The sequence below is a fragment of the Bidens hawaiensis genome, unplaced genomic scaffold, assembly GCF_021521415.1.
Source record: "Bidens hawaiensis isolate Kalapana, Puna unplaced genomic scaffold, B.hawaiensis_p1.1 tig00036302_1, whole genome shotgun sequence".
NCBI classification, from domain to species: domain Eukaryota; kingdom Viridiplantae; phylum Streptophyta; class Magnoliopsida; order Asterales; family Asteraceae; genus Bidens; species Bidens hawaiensis.
In genome coordinates, this window is record NW_027496322.1 from 721 (window position 1) to 19,510 (window position 18,790).

The window sequence follows — 18,790 nt, forward strand, 5'->3', positions numbered from 1 at the left end:
CGCGACCTTACCCGACCTTGTGTAGGCTGTTTTATACTAAAAATCTGGGCAGATGTGTAAACCCTTAAACCCTCACCACAAACCCGCATTTTTAGAACATATAATTAGATTAATCAACCAAGTTTTGTATAATAATTAATGAACAGTTTCCAACCAAGTAAAACAACATGTTGAAAACTATATACTAACAAACCGGAAGACAACCACAGCAACTACCGAACGTCACCCGCAAACCTTCACCAACAAACCGCTAACAACCTACCATCACGCCGAACCCACATCTAACCATCCACTTAAAACACACCCAAATCAACACCACCTTCATGTTACTAATAAACCAAAGTCTCACTATTCTCGTCAGCATTTAAAAGATCCGGCAGATCTTCTTTAGTTGAAAAACTTTAACCATCTTTTCTTCTCCACAAGCTTTAAAGACGGTTGCAAAACTAACCCGATAACTATTGCGACAACACTAACGATCATGACCTTGAGAGAAGAAAGAGCCAACACGACACATATCAAAATAGTTGGCGGAACACACAGCAGAATTGACCCGACTGTACCCCACGGGTATCTTATACGGTCGAGAAGCAGCTGGATACTTCATTCTTAACCTCACAAAAGCAATAAACTCCAAAATCATCCCAAAGCAATACAAAAAGTTTTCAGCAGCCACGATCTCTTGAAAGCTTAACCAAGAAAGCAAAAGCACACCTGACGCAGAAAATAATATACCGATCGAAGGCGTCCCGTAACGAGACCTTTTGGCAAAAAACTCGGGAATCATACCGCGTTCCGCCATACCGAGAAGCTGAAATGAGTCACTACTCATTTCGGTTACAAACATTCCCATGTTTGACATGGCGGCGCCCGCCTGAATCCACCATCGTAACCATACACCGCCAACAATCTTAGCCACATCTGAGAAATACCCATCGGTCCATAGCTCACGGTTCAGTGGGACTGCACCCGTGCCCATTAAAAGAGGGAAAAAGTAGCCTGCAACGACTAGGATTAAAGCGTATAACAACGCTTTCGGGAGGGTTTTTCTAGGGTTATCGACTTCACCAGCTAATGTACTTATCGAATCCCAATAATTAAGGTTCCAAAATAGTGTGTTCAAGTATAAATTCCAATCGACCACATGTAAATCGACTACTAACCATCTTGCGGGTTCAATTTTAGGAATTGAAATAAAACCCATAATTACAAAAGGGATTAAAGAAAATATGCCTAATAGGACCGCAACCCACCCGACAATGGTTAGCCCTCTGAAGTTCATGTAAGTTAAGGCAGCGGTTAAGGCTATGACGGCTAGAACCCGTGGGTATCCATCGGCTAAAGCCGGGATACCCGATTTCAAATAATCAAGAAACAGAACCGGGTATAGCGCGTTGTCAATAACACCACTGAGCCATTTCATCCAACCCTGTTGAAACCCCCAAAAGGGACCTAAAGCAGACGATACCCAAACAACATAACCACCATCTTCAGGGAACATTGTGCCCATTTCAGCGGTTATTAGGGCTTCTGGTACACTCCATATGAATGGGAATACTAAGAACCCAATCAGGGCTAACAGAGGTCCAGCTGCTTGAACACTATCCTCGACACCAAATGGCCCCCCAGAAACCTCATAAAATATGAGAAAAATAAGGGGTACAATGGAGAGACCTTTCATGTTGTGGTTACCAGTGGTGCCTGTAGGTGAAGGTGGATTGTTGATCCCGATGTATTCGACATCATCATGCTGCCCCATTGCGATTGATGATGGCTTATCAGCTGTATCCCTCAGTTTCTGCAGTTAAGTAACGAAATCAAGACGGTTAATCACTTAACTAAGTGAAATTAATCTTAGTCTGGTAATTGAGTGAAATCAACCAACTAATAATCATTGAAATTAATCTCAGGTTACTGATTCAAGCAACTAACAATCAGTTAAGTGAAAGTAATCTCAGTTTACTAATTGAGTATAATCAAGCAACTAATAATCATTTAATTAAGTGAAATTAATCTCAGTTTATTAATTAAGTGAAATCAAACAACTAATAAACACTAAACTGAGTGAAATTAATCTCAGTTTATTAACTCAAACAACTAATTGGACCGAGCACACAAATTGAACAACTTGTTCGACTCTTTTCTTTATTATAACAAAACCGGAAAACTTTGACCACACACAAATTATCAATCCTATCAATCTAGTTAGACTAAACTAAAACCATAAGCCAACTATGACTCGAACTCTTATAAACTTATCCTAATAAAAGATAATTAAAACTACAGTTTTAACAACTCACTAAACTTAAATAACCAACTCAAACTCAAACTCTAATAATTTAAACAATTATCAAGATTAACCCTTCAAATTGATCTCAATTTACTAATTCAAGCAACTAATAACTATGCTTACTCCAAAACCCCTTTCGATTCGAAACCTAGAAATTTTAGCTAAATCTCAAATTCGAAATCAATTTTCCATTCATACTGAAATTGAAACCACATAAACTGCAGATATAACTAACAATTGAGGATGAACATGATGAACTAAAGTGACAGACAGAGATGCATAAGTCAAATATAAGAATAGTATTGCAGATCTAGAGTAAGTTATAGCCGACAGATTGGGTAAATAAAAGAGTGTAAAGTAGGAATGATTTACGAACCAGGAGATGGAGTGAATGGTGTTCATGGCGATCTGTTGATTACGTTGTGTTTGATTCGAGTGATAAAGAAGGTGGGTGTAGTGTAGGTGGGGTTAGATAATTAGAGATGAGCGTGACAAATAAACAGCACGTGTTGATAATGTTAAATTAAAGGCTCCACGTAAATGATAAGTCAATGAATTATTATTTACCAATGGGTTTAACCTTATGTGTGCTATGGCCAACCCAGTTGATTAAGACAATACAGATAAAAATTAAAATTTCTTTAACAAGTCGTTAGTTGGAATCTGAGTTACACGGGGGTTTTATCCTAATTGCATTGCGTCGGAGGATTTGACTCTTGTGACGCGTAGCTGGTCGAGTAGCATCGGGGAAGATTCCTCTAAGGACACGGGAAAGACTCGTGAACCAGGGGTTGTGTCTTTCGAGAAAAACTCTTTGGGGTACCAAACTGGGGTCAGCCCAGCAAGCTAACCTACCATCCGGTCATACTGAATATTGTTGTTGTTCTAAAACAAATTATCAGTGGGTTTTGTGGCTCATAGATGAAGGCTCGCTTTTAAACACTAAGGATTTTAAAGATCTTGAATTCAAGTCTTCCAAATAACATAAATTCACTATGAAAAGAATATATCTATCTGAAATAGTTTGCTTTAACTATACTAAAGGGCATTTTGCAAATAGCATATGTTGATGTAATATGGCTTTTTTTTAATCCTTTTATGAGAAATTTCCATCAAGTTCAATTTCGAACATGAAATTATAATTTCTTTAAATACTAAAAACATTTGTAATATTTTATTGTTTTATTTTTGTATATTTCTTTATAAATACTAAAAACATTTGTAATATTTTATTTTAGAATATATTTTCATTTAATTTTATTTTATGATAATATAATATTGATATACTAATAAAATATTTAAATAGTTAAAAAATATATTATGTATAATTATAAAAGGATGTGGATTTTTGTTTGAATAAAAAATAGAGCATATTTATAATATTATAGCTATAATGTGAGATTGAAGCAAAATTGAAAGAAAGACGGGAAACATGGGGTCTTTGCTGAAAAAGCAAAAGATGGGAATGCATAAAAGAAATAATTGCAAGGTCCTATCAATTAATGTACATGATTCATGAAATTATAATGCGTACAAAGTGCCACCCAAGATGGAACCACAAAGTCTTTCGACATGATTAAAAAATACTGGTTGGGAAATATAAAAAATACAAATAATTTTAGTGTATACACGTGAGATCACTTTAATCACATTAAATAAGAATCGTCACAAAATATCATGAGAATTAACATTAGCGGATCTAAAGTGAGATCCGGAGGATCTGTTAAACTTCCTGTCGACCAAACTTTCAATTAAGCGGATTGACAAAGGAGGGGTTTTCGGGTCGATATTCATAAAAGAAGAGTGGAGAATTGGATATAGCATCATCAATGCTTTTCTTTATACAATAGACAACTTCAAGTATTTACTAGTTTTGACTTTGGATGAAACTAGAGGTGTTCAAAAAAACCGGTTACGGAACCGGTTTGGCCGGTTCAACCGGAAACCGGTTTTTTAAAAACCGGTTTTTTTAAAAACCGGTTTGACCGGTTTACGTAACCGGTTTACGTATCGGTTATACGTTTTGGAGCCAAAACCGGTTTTATAACCGGTTTTTTTTATAACCGGTTTTTTTTAATAACCGGTTATTAAAAAACCGGTTAACCGGTTTTTAAAATAACCGGTTTATTACCGTTATAAAAAAAACCGGTTAACCGGTTTTTTAATAACCGGTTAACCGGTTAAACCGGTTTTCGAACGTTACCAAACGGCTTTATAGCCGTTTTTTTTTTTTTTTTTGACCGTTTTTTAGCCGTTTTTTTTTTGTTTTTTTACCATTTTACCCCCACAAACATCTATATATAGTTTAGGTTGGGTATTGGTTAGATCACACTTGATTATACAACTCCAAACGCTCTAAACGTTTATTTCATACGCGATTATACAACTCCAAACGCTCTTCTTTCGTAGTCGTTTATTTCATACTCGAGTATACCACTCTTAATTCGTAGTCGATTATCATGGCCTCCCAAAGTGCTGCTTCATCGGTCAACATGGGTGCCTCGAACACGGGAGAAACCGTCGTTCGGGTCATCCCCACGAAACGAAACCAAGATATTTGGCAACATTTCGACCTATGCGAAATGTCTAACGGAACCCAAAAAGCTAGATGCAAACATTGTTTGAAGTTTTATAACAAAGAAGCAAACTCCAGTTTAAGAGCTCATGTAGAAAAGCCCTCTTGCAAGGTCTTGAAGGACGAATCCGGAAGTAGTTCGCAGCCGGAGATGACGAATCAAGGAACGGTGTTTACGTACGACCTTGAAGCGGTACGTCAACAGTTTGGCAACTTTGTGATTCAACAATCACTTCCTTTCAACCACTTCGACAACCCTCAATTCACGGAGATGATGCAAAAGTATGTTCAACCACGCTACCAACACGTAAGTCGTTCGACCCTTAGAAGAGATTGTCTTAAAGCATGGAAAAACGCTAAATCCGAACTAATTTCATACTTTTCAAACTTACAAACTGGTGTGAACTTAACAACGGATGTGTGGTCGGTACCTAATGGTTCGCCCGACTCATACATTTGTGTGACGGCTCATTGGGTTGACCCCCGGTCGTGGCAAATGATGAAACGAACCGTTGCGTTTCAATTGTTTGATTACCCGCACACGGGTAGAAATATTTTTAAACTCTTGGATAAAGTCATTCGACAATACAAGATTGAAGATAAAATCTTTTCAATATCGTTTGATAACGCGTCCAACAATACGGCCGCGGTTGGCCATTTAAAATTAAAGTATAAACCTATCTGTGATGGAGCGTTTTTTCATAGCCGATGCATTGCACATATTATCAACTTGGCCGTGCAAGATGGGTTAAACGTGATCGAAACGCAAAGAAACAATTTTAAAAGAATGTTACGAGATGTTTTTAGCAACAATTCAACATTTTCAAGATACAAAAAATTTTGTGAAGAAGCTAACTGTCAATGGTTGGGGCCTAATTGGGATTGTCCAACAAGATGGAACTCGACTTGTGAAATGTTTGAGAAAGCCATCCAACAAAAACAATCGTTAATTGCGTTTCATCAAATTTTGTCAAATAGGGGTAAATGTGCACCGTACGATCCTAGAAACTGGTTATTGATTGAGATCGTTACGGAGGTTCTTCAAATTTTTAAATCTTGCACAACTAGTTTATCCGGGGTTTACTATCCAACAAGCCCCATTGCTTTACCAAAAATTGCTGTCATGTGCACAAAGTTGACTGAAATTCATTGTAGGGGTGCACCTTATTTTGATATGGGTGCAAAAATGAAAGAAAAATTTAGAAAATATTTTCAACAACTACCCGCTGTTTTGACCTGTGCGGCTGCGTTAAACCCTTGCATCAATGTTGGTGGTGTTGAAGCTTTAATAGAAAAAATTTGTGATGAGCTAGAGTTAAACGACGATCAAAACCCCCATTATAACCAAACTTTAAAGAATGCTTTCAACACCACCTTGGCAAACATGTATGATGTTTACCTTACAAAACACGGGTCGTCTTCCCAAATTCATGACTCGTTAAGAGCTGTTGCCCAATCCCAATCCCAAACCGACCTTGAAATGGGGATGTACTACATGATTTGGGAAGACGCCGGTAAACGTCAAAGGGTAAACACCCCAAGCAGTGAACTTGGAAGGTATGGTGGTACCAACTTTGTGAAACACATGACTCCGGATGAATTTAGAAGTCTTGATATGCTGGCTTGGTGGAGAGGTAAGGAGGATGAGTTTCCGATCCTCGCCGCCATGGCCAAAGATTTACTAACGGTCCAAGCTTCCACGGTAGCTTCGGAGTCTGCTTTTTCTGTTTCTGGCAGGGTTATATCGATTAGGAGGACTCGACTCACTCCACCAGCTGTAGAGATGTCGATTTGCTACAAGGATTACTTGGACTCTTTAGATAGGGCACAACATCAACGCTCACTCGAGGGGGAAATGGAGTATGAGGCGGCCTTGTATGAAGACGAGGTCAATCAAGGACACACTCAACCAATGACCGATGAAGAAGCCGCGTACGACGATTACCTAAGGAATAGCTCGGGATCGGGTAGCGAAGAAAATGAGTAACAAACATCAACTTGTTAATGTAATCGTGTCTAAGCATTCTTTAATGTTTGTATTTTTGAGTTACGAATATGCGATAACGATTTAATGTTTGTATTTTTAATGTAAAAGCTATAAATGAAAGTTATGTGTTTTTAATCTTCCAAGCAAAGAATGCTAACAACGAAACCCTAAACCCTAAACCCTAAAGCAAAAAAAAAAAAAAAAAAAAAAAAAAACCGGTTAACCGGTTAGACCGGTTATTAAAAACCGGTTGTAAAAAAACCGGTTTAATAACCGGTTCTAACCGGTTTCTAAACCGGTCCAAACCGGTTTGGCCGGTTTGAGTTTTCATTGACAAAAACCGGTTAATAACCGGTCCGGTTATTAACCGAACCGGTTTTTTTCTGGATAAAAAAAACCGGTCCGGTTAATAACCGAACCGGTTTTTTCAAAAAAACCGATTTGTGCACCTCTAGATGAAACGAATGTTAAGACACTAAAAAAAATCTTCTGCCTAATAAAGATTCAAGACTTTGATTTGTGAAAAGAGCATCTAATTTACACCACTGAAACGTAATTAGGTGTTTATTATAGATTATTATAGTTTAATTAATCAAATAAAGATAGCAAAATTAAAGAGTTTAGCCATATTTAACTACGAGGGATGGCACGTATATTTTAAATAGAATAATCATGAAAATGAAAAAAGAACTCGACAACAAGGAGACCAAATGAATGGTTTCACTTTACATTACAGAATGGTGAGCTATATATATCGTAAGGTGATTTATTTTTCTATTTTTAAAGTCAGAATTATTTTTATTTTAATGGATTTTGTATATATTGTCAAACACTCTAAATATATTCTTTAGGATTTTTTTAATGCCAAAAAAAGCCCTTAATATTTAATAATATAACAAGACTAATATTTTTCATATAACTTTGTCAATAAGTATATATTTTGAAGAGGGCCATACGATTTCAAGAAAATCACTAAGTATCTTTGTACATAAAATGAATTACAAAATAAGCGAAAGACAAAAACCATAGTATATCATGTCTTTTAACATTCACCCTAAAATAATAATAATAATAATAATAATAATAATAATAATAATAATAATAATAATAGGTTACATAAAAAGTAATATTATTTCTTATAGTGTTACATTAAGATCATGTGTTTTAACTGTAGTATATCACGCGTTTCAAAAAGATAAAAATGCAAATGTAAAATGAGAAAATACTTAAAATATCATCATCATCGTAATAACTTAAAAGATGTAAATCAGTAAAATTAAAAAACAAAAAACACTTACTAAGACAACCCTATTTACTTGCTTTTTTTATTATATTTCATATTGAATCAAACGCATCAACAAAATTCGATCGGCCATTGACAGAGAGCATGGGTTTGAACTCCCGATAGCCCAATTTGAACGCATCATATAGCATTCAATCAAATGAGAATAGATAAATGTTCTTTAATGACTTTCTCATATACAAAATATTTCAACATTTATAATTATATTCACGCATGCTTAGTACACGAGTGTAGAATCTCTCTTTATATCATTCTAAATAGGTGTCTCCACTCTCCACCCAAAGTAAAAAAAAAATAAAAATAAAATAAAATAAATCGCCCGTCAAATTACACCGAATGTCGGTAAAGTGTGTAGTCTTTGAATATAATAATATCAACAAACCCATAGAGAAGACTAAAAAAGATTGAAACTTTTACGCGATTGCACGCTTAAGTGACAATTTGACCTTATCACCTATCATTTCCTAGCATCATTCTAAGTAGTCCCCCACAACTTCATTTTGGTCGGACCTACTACTTTCTTGTTTTCATGTTAAAATAATTATATATTCCTAACCACATATGAGTTGGTGATATTTTATAGGTTAAGTATCAACTTAACTTTTAATTGAAAATTCATAAATTTTTAATTTAATTAGAATGTGTTATGGGCTAACTAGATGTAACAGTTAAAATATTAAATATCACATCATTGTCATGTAGGGAGTGGGTTGTGATTTAACTAACTCACATTTCAACAAGAAAGATGAATAAATGAAGAGAAATAAATGTGTGTGTTTTTGTATGCGATTGGTGAAGAGAAGTGGACTCCAATAACTCAATGAATGGGAGGGCACTAAGAGGATGGCGGAGATTGGGCTAACCAGTGACAGATCTAAAAGAAAAGTTAAGGGGTAGCACAAGCAAAACAAATATTCTTCAGGGGTGGTCAACATGTAAAAGGATGAAGAATAAAAATTACACTAAAATGTATTTCGTCAAAAAAGTTGAGTGATGGCACGGGTCACCCTTTAACCTACAGATTCACCCCTAAGGCTAGCGCCCTTTAATAATTGTGATGTTGTGGTTTGGCAAATTTTAGCGTTAAAATATGCTAGTGGTGGCACTTCCAAGTTCCAACCACTTGAAAGCTAAACGACATTCCAATACTAGGGTGTATATGAAATGTCATTCTCGAACCCAAATAAGTAACACACGAAATTTAACTTTTTTTTTGCTTACTTCTGGATTGTTATCTTATTAGACTCATTATATTAATATATAAAGGACATATATGTTTTAGCACGAATTGTTTAATAGTTACTTATATCCAACCTTTTTTATATATATTAAAAAATAAATAGTTTTTCAATTGATCACAATGATGAAAAGCTCCCATACGAGCATGCTTATATCACTTTAAGGTTCTAAAAATCTAATCATTCCAACTTCCGTAATTCTATAATTCTTATTCACACATGCGGACCCAAGTGTTGAGTATCGAGATTTTAGTGTTAATACTTATTTTACATAAATTATAAAACAAAATATAAAAACAGAACTGCTAACTCAAATGTCTAAAAACACTATCCTCACTTGTGGCCTAGTGGTAGAAAGACTTAGGTTCTCCAATGGAGATCCAAGTTCAATCCCCACTTGTGTCACTTTGAGTGGATACTGGAAATGAATGATTTGAACTAGGTATTGTGAGGTTGTCAGTTTGGATCCTGAGCCCACCTGGGTTTTCGTCCCACCGTGTGTTACGCCAGAGAGTTCTGCTCTTGTGGCGGCGTAACAACTGTCAAGTGGCAGCCGGCGGTATGGTTTCTCGGGGGAACGCCCAAGCCAAACTCTGAAGCCAGCGTAAATCCGGTTAAAACAGCATAGTCAGCCAGGGTGGGCAAGAAGACTCTTCAAATTTTAGTGTTAAGAAGTACGATAGTCTAAATACAAGAAAGTCGTCGTTATAGGAAAAATTGTCAAAAAACATCCAAAATCTCAGTCGTTATATCCATCTCTACTTTTAGAGATTTCTCTATTTCCCATCTTCATTACATATCCATTTCTAAAGTTTATAGTTTTATAAATAGTGATTTTCTAAACGTAGATATCTAAGGAAAAAAAATATAATAAAATATATATTTATTTATGAGTGAAATAGATATATAGATAGAGAACGATATTTGATAGGTTAATTTCTTTTAAAAAAAATGTAGTATTTAGTTAAACAATAAAGATCGTGATAGAAATTCTATTGTGAATGTTTATAAATACAAGTAGCTTTTATCCCTCCGTATTATGGATGTGGTTTTATATTATTCGTTTCTAATATTTATATATTTTTTTGAATTTTAATCTTATTTATTGTAAGGAACTTAATAATATTCTTATGGTTTGGTGATAAAACGGTTTCACATATAAATGAGATATTATAACCCGATTTAAAAGTTATCTGGGTTTGGTGAGATCCATGACCCGCCTATTTTTTTTTACTATAAATTGTTTCTTAATTAGAAATAATATTTTTTTCAAAAAAAAAATCAAATATTAATTTTTAGTATATCCCTATTTTATAGAATTTTCATATCATATATTTGGTAATTTTTAGTTTAATGTGATGTTATAACCCATTTAAGGGCTATCTAGGTTTGGTGAGACCCATATCCGTGAATTCAGGTAAAATGTATAAGAAGCTTCATTTACAAATAAAGCAATTTGACAGCTTAAAAGGATATGCGAAGTAACCAAAAAGCTTTTAAAGGTTTCGTTTATATAAATTTAAGATAAGATATATAGATGAAGTGGACTTTAATCACTTAAAATACAACACATAAGTCAATAAAAATGCATACTGACAATGTAGTTTTGTCTACTCCCAGCTATCAAGTTCTATGAGGTTTCAAAACAATTTACGTTATTCCATTTGTGATAAGAAAAAGAAAAACATTAAAATGTTTATTAGAGGCAAACATAATATAATTACTTTCCCATTACATTAAAATTGCCTTCAACTACCAAAATAAAAGTTATAACTATTATTAGTTAAATTGACATATTATTATATTTTGTTCATCAGATCTAAATTCAATTCAATAAAGTGTCACAACCAAAACTTCCAAACACTATCAACTCAACTCATGCATTTCTAAAAATATCTATATAAAAAAACTAATAATAATAATAATAAAACTAAAATAGACATTACTTACCTCATCACCGTCGGTGCTGACCTTATCTACACCTCCAACGGAGCTCTTCTCCGGTAAAGCCACTCCACCGGCTATAGTAACTTTGGTGGCAAGTTCACCGGATCGCTTAGCCGGTGACAAGGTTTTTGGAGAACCAAGAGGTGGTTCTGGTGTTGGTGTTGGTGTGGTTATTATAGAAGTTGTTGGCATCATATCAAAACATTAAACATATAAAAAAGTTTGATTCGGTTTCGATAGTGGAGATCTGGTTTGTTAGATCAACAGTAGTGTCGTGTAGTGATGCACTAGGAAGATGGCGAATAAGAAATAGGAGGATGGATATATGGGATATGTTTTGTGATCAAGGTGGAAACGGTTTTTAACACTTTTTTATAGAGGAAATAATATTATATTCTTATTATTTTTTAATCATTAATCAACTATATATTTATCTATCTATATATATGCTATTCAAGGTTGACCACTTGTCTAACTTTATACTCCTATTAAAAGTTAATGACAATTAGACGAATAATTAGTTTTTTAAGATGCTATGTAGCACCGTGTTTCGTTGTTCATTGGAAAATAAGTGTGAAAAATATGACTTAGATTAACAATGAGACAAACGTGTTAATATATGGAGTAAAGTTTTATTAGAGACGCGGCTCTCACCAAAAATCATAAAAAGAAATATTACTTGAAAGTGCATACGATAAACAAAGCTAGTACCTAATATAAAAAAACGTTTTCAAATAATGAGTGAACTCAAAATAATTTCTCTTATTCGGTGACCGTATTGATAAAATCTTGTATATTATTAATACGAACAAATAAATATATACAAAAATATTATTATAGTGATTTTCTAGTTATCTCTTTGAAAATAAGTGATTTTTCATAATTGAGTGTTGGGATTGTCTATTAAAAGTAAAACTTTCACCAAACTAATGTTATATATTGGTATATTGGGTAGTATTTGGTTTGAGTCTCTTTTGGTAATTTAAACACGTTTGCAAACGTGTTTAAATTATTTAAAACTAGTTTGTCAACCTGGCGTGTTGCGTCGGGGCAGTTGGCAAAACTCAATCGGTCAGTATCGGTTTCGTTCGTCACGATATAGACACCATTGGTAAAATTTGAGCGTTAAAACCCAAAAAATTAATTCGTCAAATTAACATATAAAAATATTAAAATATAAGAAAACAAAATATTAAAGACAATGTTTATTTGGTTGACAAACCCGTGCGGTGGTAAAAACCCAAGCGTTGTCGGTCCCAACTCCCGATCATTGAGGCGGTAACTTGACATGAATTTAGTCGTTTTGATTACGTACGTTACGGTACCATAACTAAAAAACGAAAAATATAAATTGAGGTGGACGAACGACCATTTTTTTAGGTCGGGGTGGGGGGAGGGGGTTGGGCGTCGGTAAACTTATACATTGGTAAACCGGAACGTTGTTGGTCATGAGCTTTAAATAAGGCTGCAAGTCTACGCGAACTCAATCAGTTTTTTTTAGGTTTGTTATGATACAGAAATTAAAACAAAAAAAATTGATGTTTAGTTAGTTTATATTACATTTATTATGATAACTGAACTAAAAAAGAAAACCAAAATTCGTAAGTCAATACGATGCCGCACCAAAGCTGTTCTATATATATCTAAAAAAATAGAAGTGAAGGCAAAAGTACTTTAAATGCAACCCTCAGTCTCCTTTTGAACGGCATGCAACACTTGGTTATATCAAACTTTAATTATTTTGGGGGTTTTTTACATACATCGGGTTTTTTGAAAACAACACCAGTCAATACGTCACGGATAAGGCTACTCATGGTATATTAACAGGATTTTTTTTCTAAAAAAACATTTTTTTTGTCTTTTTCTGTTTTTTTAATTTTATTTTCTTTGTTTTTGTATTATTTATTTTTTTATAAAAAAATAAATTGATTTTTGTTATCAACAAACTGTCCGCTTTCAAACTTCTAACGAAACAATATAAATAAAACGATATATATACATACATGGTTGAGTTATTCTACAAATGCCAACAAAAATGAGATGTTTGAGAAGACATAGTTAATTGACACGTGTCTAGTGGGGATTAAAGGAAAAAGGGTATATAATAGTAATAGTACGTATATCCTTTTTCACATGCAAGATTGCAAGTCACATGTTAATTCTTCCATCATTTTAAAACGTCTATAGCTTTTTCATATGATATTTAAAAAAAATTCATCATAATAACAAGCGTTTTTTATCTTTAATATGAGTATCATTTTGTTATATAAAAATTAAAAAAATTATGTCATTGTGTCTTTTTGCTTACCACTGTGTCTTTTTTCGTCATTGTGTTTTTCTTTCTGTTTGCCATTTTCTTTTTTTTCTTTTTGTCATTGTGTCTTTCAACTCTATCATTATGTTTTTTTAATACTAATAACACCATTTTGTAATAATAATATGTAAATATAATGATAAAATAACAACAAATTATCTAATATCTAAAACCCAATTACACAATAACCTGAAACGTAAAACACATGATGAATACGTATAACACAATGACCTGAAACGTAAAACACAATAGAAACTACATATTACACAATTACTTGAGCGTAATACACAATGAACCATAATATTATTTTTCTCAAATTAAGTGAATGGTGCATGACCATCCTGAACAAAATACCATGAACGTATTACACAATGACTACAACACAATGATAAGTAGAAAGATAAATGTTGAGCACAAAGACACAATGACGAACAAAAAGACACAATGACACAATCTTTGTTTTAATTTTTATCTTTAATATGAGTATCAATTGAAAATCACAATAATCAAAATCTATAACATAATCCATAAAAAAAACCTAATTAAAAAACACAATGAACAACCAAATAGCACAATATAAAAAACCCACTAATTTTTTAATTTTTATATAGCAATATTATATTCATATTAAAGATAAAAAAACGCTTGTTATATGGTGATTTTTTTTAAATGTCGTATGGAAAAGTTATGAATGTTTTAAAATGATGGCGGTATTGATATGGGCCTTGCATGCGGAGAGATTTTTCACCATCCAAATCTAAAATCAATTGATTAGATTCTTTTTCACTCTTCTCATTTTTATTGTACTTTGTATTTTAACTTGAGAAAATTACTGTTTTAGTCTATGTGGTTTTTAGACGGAGTCACTTTGCGTCCCTGATAAAAAAAATATGAACCGTTTACATCCTCGTGTTTTAAAAGTTGAACCATTTTCGTCCCTCAATCTAACATCCATTAATTTTAAGGTTAAAATCAGGGGCATATATGTAATTTTGCACCACACTCATATTTACCCTAGGATAAACTTCAATATTACAGAAACCAAAACAGCCATTCCATGTCCTATTATATCGCCGGTCACAATTCATCGGTCACAATCCGCCGTTCACAATCTGCCATTCACCAATCGCCGGTCATTTTCACTCTCTCCGTTCACCCTAGCCGTTGACAGCCTTCAATCTATATCGCCGTTCACAATCCGCCGTTCACCAATCGCCGGTCAATCTATATCGCCGTTCACATTCGATGACCCGTGTGTGGAGGCTACGTCTTCCTGACGAGGAATTTGATATACAAACTTACTGTAAGTTCAAATTAGGTTTTTCTTCTTTATTGTTATTAGTTCAAATTATAATGAAAGATTGATTTTTTTTCGTGTTAATTATAGATGATAGCAGCTTCTTTACGTTTAATATTTTCCATGGTGGTGAGTTTTCTTAATTTCCGGGTAGAGCTTACGGGGGAGGCCGATCGATTTTCATCGACAATGTCGAGGTTGGAAAAAATGGTAAAGGTGATTTGGTGGATATGGCCAGGAATCTAGGATATCCTCCTAGCGAGATACTTTACTTTCATTTTAGAGAACCAAATATGTGTATGGATTGGGGTATACGTCCATTGTGTGACAATCTCGATTTTAAGAAAATATTTGATATTGTAAGAAGCGGAATTAAGGTGGTTGAGATATATGTTGAACATGGGCATTCATGTTTGATAAACAATGAATTGTCCTCTTCCTGTTTTGACTTTGCAAATGAAAAGGGGCATGAAGTTGATGTTGATACATATCAAATAGGTTAAATGAGGAAGATGATAATGAAACTGATTCACATGAATCAGATTCATCTGAAACAGAGGATGATCCAGATTATGCTGTTGAAGAAAATGGTTCTGACTATTTGGAAGATGTAGAAATGGACATGAGTGTCTTTAAATATAATGTTGATGTCGATGTGGTTGAAGTTTATAATGCCACAGATAATGCCCTAGATGATTATGAAGGTGATGAACAGGAGAAGAGTATTGAAGTTGACCATGTGTATAGTGATGAAGATAACTCCACTGTGTTGAATACCATGAAACAGAGGATAAGAAGGAAAGCAATTTGTCATGTGCCTGAGACTCATGTATGCCCATTCTATGTCGGTCAGTTAATTGAAGATAAGGATGCGTTGAATGAAATGGTTAAAACATATGCGGTGGCATCAAGAAGAGATCTTTTCATTAAGAAATATGACAATATAATGTATAGAGTTGTGTGCTTGGGTAAGAATCCTACTTTGATTAGTGGTGAGGGTTCAAACTTTCCAACTAGGGAAAACCCTAAGGCTCAAAGTGTAAAAAAAAGAACATTAAACTCACTTGCCCTTAGGTAATTTAGATCTCAAGACCATCCATTTCAGATCAGTGGTGTGTGAAGACAATCTCCCACCAACATCAATGTCTCCAAACTAGGGTTATTAGTTTATACACTATGGGCACTATAGCGAGGGAGATAGAGTCAGAAATTGAAACCAATCCTACAATCCCTGTGAAATCACTTCAAGATAAAATCCAGAAGAAGCACCAGATCCATGTTTCGGAATTGAAAGTGAGAAGATCAAAGAAGTATGCTATGATAAAAAGGATGGTGATTTTATACAACAGTACAGTATGCTAAGAGCCTACCTTGAACAACTGGTAAAAGCCAACCCTGGTAGCCATGTCAAAGTAGATGTTGAACCATGCCATGAACAGTCCTACTAGGCAATTCAGAAGAGTTTATATATGTTATGATGCTACAAAGACAGGTTTTAAAATGTTGGGAAGAGAAATTTTAGGGCTAGATGGGTGTTTTATGAAAGGCCCATTTCCATGTCAAATCTTTACTTCAGTAAGTATTAATGCTAACAAGTATATTTATCCGGTTGCTTTTGCACTCGTGGAAAGTGAAACTATGTACTCATGGACATAGTTCTTAGAGTGCCTTAGAGATACTCTTGATTTGCCCACCAATGCTAACTTCACTTTTATTAGTGATCGTCAAAAGGTAATTCTATCCATGCTCTTTAGTTGTTGTATTTTGTGCTCTCTAGTTGTTGTTAATGTTGTTTTTCATGCTTATAATGTTGTATTTTATGTTTGTTGTTGCTGTTAATGCATTATTGTTGCTGCTAATGCTGTTTTGTTGCTGTTAATGCTGTTTTGTTGCTGCTAATGCTGTATTTTAGTGTTGTATTGCTGTTAATGTTGTTTTTATGCATTATTGTTGCTGTTAATGCTGTTTTGTTGCTGCTAATGCTGTTTTTTACGCTGCTAATGCTGTATTGCTGTTAATGCTGTTTTTATGCATTATTGTTGCTGTTAATGTTGTATTGTTGCTGCTAATGCTGTATTTTAATGCTGTTTTTATGCATTATTGTTGCTGTTAATGCTGTTTTTTATGCTATTATTGTTGTTTTCATGTTGCAAATGCTGTTTTTTTATGTTGTATTGTTGTTAATGCTGTAAATGTTGTTAATGCTGATGTTATTATTTGCTGTTTTAGGGCTTAATTCAAGCGTTAGAAAAAGTGTTCCCTAGAGCTGAGCATCAATTTTGCGTTAGACACATCATTGAGAACATGAAGAAGCAATTACGTGGAGATGTGTTCAAAAACATGTTCTTAAAAGCAGCTGATGCCACTTCCATCCCTTACTATTTGAAAGCTATGGAAGAAATAAAGGAAGCAGATGCTACATTATATGATTGGGTCAACCAGATTCCCGTTAAAGCATGGTCAAAAGCACATTATTCAGGTAGGGCAAAGTGTGATATGCAATTGTACAATATGTGTGAGAGTTTTAACAAGCAATTGGTTGGAGCAAGGGACAAGCCTGTGCTCACATGCTTGGAGTATATCAGAGAGTACATGACAAAGAGGATTATTAATGTGAGAAAGATGATTTCAAAGGCTGCAGACCCTTTAACACCAAATGCTACAAAAGCATTTGAAGAAATCAAGACCGAGGCATCACAATTGACTGTTCTTATGGTGGATGCTCATAATTACCAGGTAAATATTATTACATGCCATTTGTTATTCTTATTTTTTGATTCTAAAGTTGATTTTTATATTGATAGGTGAATAGTATAAGGTCTCAATGCGTGGTGAACGTGAAATACAAAACATGCACTTGTAGGAAGTGGGATTTGACTGGGATGCTGTGTAAACATGCAGTGGCGGCTATAAATGACATGGCTATAAATAATATGAATGTTGGCATACCTGAGCAATGGGTTCTGAAGCTTATTGGTTAGATACTTGGAAAAGGGTGTATGATAACCAAATAATTCCAATCCCTAGTGAAGATTATTGGATGCATTCACGGGTTCTAACAACACTGATTCCACCAAAACATCATAAGCAGGTAACAAAATGAGCCCGAGCTTTGCTTATCGAGCTCGAGCTTCAATAACTAAATAAATATATTATGTTATATATAATATTACAATTGAAAAAACATGTTCAATAACTAAAGTATTAATTCAACATTTTATTGTGTCTTTTGCATAGAATGGGAAGCCAAAGAAAAAGAGGAATAAGTCATGGGATGAGAGGACAAAAAGAATTCCTGAGGATAAAAGGACAAAAAGAGTAGAAGAGGTTGAGAAAGTGTTTTCTAAGGGAGGAAGAATGACAAGAAAATGAGACACAGTAAAATGCGGAAACTGTGGTGGTTTTGGCCATAATCGTAAAACCTGCACCGGTAAGGATGGGACGACAACTACAAGTGTACAACGTGAGTGATGATCTTGACTTTTTATTGTTATGGTTTATGCCGGATCAATGGAGACGTAGTTTCGTAGTCTCGATTTATAAGAAGAAAGTAGACACACAATGTCACGGTAGTTATAGAGGTATCAAGCTCCTAAGCCACACACCATGAAGTTATGGGAAAGAGTTATTGAGGCTACACTTAGACGAGAAACTCAGGTATCAGTGAACCAGTTTGGTTTTATGCCTGGACGGTCAACTAAAGAGGCGATACACATCCTAAGAAGATTAATGGAAAAGTATAGAGAGAGAAAGAGTAACCTACATATGGTGTTCATTGACCTAGAAAAGGCGTACGACAGTATTCCACGCCGACTTCTCTGGGATAGCCTTGAGGGTAG

General features: G+C 34.4%; 1 pseudogene across 1 annotated transcript; it reads right to left on the reverse strand.

The window, feature by feature from the left end:
- Window positions 1-240: 240 nt before the first annotated feature.
- LOC143588283 (putative polyamine transporter At1g31830) lies at window positions 241-11,653 on the reverse strand (annotated as a pseudogene). The gene is made up of 2 exons (XR_013145079.1): window positions 11,344-11,653; window positions 241-1,798 (listed from the first exon to the last, which is right to left on the reverse strand). The product of XR_013145079.1 is annotated as a putative polyamine transporter At1g31830 (transcript).
- Window positions 11,654-18,790: the final 7,137 nt, after the last annotated feature.